Here is a 1,665-nt window from a genome sequence, read left to right as displayed (position 1 = left end):
CACCGCCGAGATGACCACACCCTTCAGCATCATGACCACACTGATAATCTTTGGTGGCAGGTTGCAAACATGTCAGCTCAGACATTGACCAATGACAGCTGTTATGTTTGTGGACTGGTGCCACATGCCACACCTTCTCAGTCAGTTTTCATTCCATATTCAGTCCCTTTGAACACCACTTTGTGGACTCTGATTATGGGTAATAGATTAAACCAAAGGAACATTACCTGGCCACACCAGCGCCCTCCCCTCTCATGGAGGAGGCCAGCTGGGTTTTCCAGCAATACAAACTCTACATGTGTTTCATCCAGAACTGTTTTCCGCTTAAGAGATCGTACTAATCCATACTCCTCTCCACCTCTCTGTTTTCAACGGAACGGGACAGACGCACAGACTTTTTTAGGACACACTCTAGGTTGTCAGCGTGTCATTCCTGTATCATGTGTATCCTCACCTTGCTCCAAATGCTCTGACTCATTCACCTTAAACCCTTGTGATTTATTCCCTGACTGCTCTCCTTCTACAGATTGGGGAGCTGGAACTGTTGTGTTTAACCTTACAGCACTTTTGCCTTTTTCTGACCTTCCTATGTATAATAACTCTGTTCTCAAAACCACCTGGTCCTACATCCCATCAGACACCAGCTTTGGATGCCCTCAGAATATGGTTTGGACATGTGGCAGACACTCCTACATTTACCTTCCTGTTAATTGGTCTGGGACTTGGTATCTGGCTTACTTGCTTCCTGATGTCTCTGCCTTCACCCTGACCCCTGATGGCACTCTACAGCCCCTTTTTAATCCCCATTCCCATTCACACCGTGTTAAACGTGGTCTTTTCTCTCCTCAGGTGAAAGGTGCTATGATGATTCTGCCCTGGTGGGGTGTGGGGGAATTAGCCTGGGCTGTGGAAGATTTATCTATCTCTTTGGAGAATTTAACCTCTCTTGTAGATTCTGGCTTTAGTTTGCTGCAGAAGGAAGTTCAGGCCTTAAGAATAATGTCTCTGCAAAACAGGATGGCTCTTGATTTTTTATTAGCTGCTCAAGGTGGCACTTGTGCTCTCATTGGAGATCAGTGTTGTACTTTTGTCCCTGATACATCTGCTAACTTCTCTGTGATCCATGATGCCCTTACTGACCTCTGGGACACTCTGCACGACCGTAACAATGCCAATTTGTCTTTGGAGGGGTGGGAGTTTTGGGATTGGATTACTAGTGGTTCCTGGGTCACTATTTTAACTAGAGTTGCTATTCTCCTGACTGTATTCTTCCTTTGTGTTCTGGTTGTATTTTGCTGTGTGATTCCTCTCACCAAGTGTATGCTCAGCAGAACGTTCAATTTCCATGTTCATCATTATGTTCCAGCGGATTCTTCACCCTACTATGATGTTGATTCTGGTGATTTGGAGTTCTTTGAGTAAATTTTCTCTTTATGTGTGATTAATATGGTTCATTTTAATTAAAGGGGTGGATTGTAATGGAAAATTTATACACATAGCCCTTATACTCTATAATTTACCTTTTGTATTATTAACAACCTTGACTTATGTTTCACTGGGGAGGAGAACGATTTGTATCCAGATAATATTTAGTGAGCTCTCCTCTCCCATCACACCACTGATAACATTCTTTAGAAACTGTGTACCAGGCTGTGCAGGGTTTGC

General features: G+C 43.8%; 1 long non-coding RNA gene across 1 annotated transcript; it reads right to left on the bottom strand.

Annotated features, from left to right (window-relative positions):
- Positions 1-402: 402 nt before the first annotated feature.
- Positions 403-1,227, bottom strand: LOC121652635. The gene is made up of 2 exons (XR_006012648.1): positions 1,101-1,227; positions 403-433 (listed from the first exon to the last, which is right to left on the bottom strand). It is a non-coding gene; the product is annotated as an uncharacterized LOC121652635 (long non-coding RNA).
- Positions 1,228-1,665: the final 438 nt, after the last annotated feature.

Source organism: Melanotaenia boesemani, chromosome 14, assembly GCF_017639745.1.
Source record: "Melanotaenia boesemani isolate fMelBoe1 chromosome 14, fMelBoe1.pri, whole genome shotgun sequence".
Classification (NCBI taxonomy): domain Eukaryota; kingdom Metazoa; phylum Chordata; class Actinopteri; order Atheriniformes; family Melanotaeniidae; genus Melanotaenia; species Melanotaenia boesemani.
The sequence above is the reverse complement of the archived record's forward strand: the minus strand, read 5'-3'. Positions and strand labels throughout refer to the sequence as shown.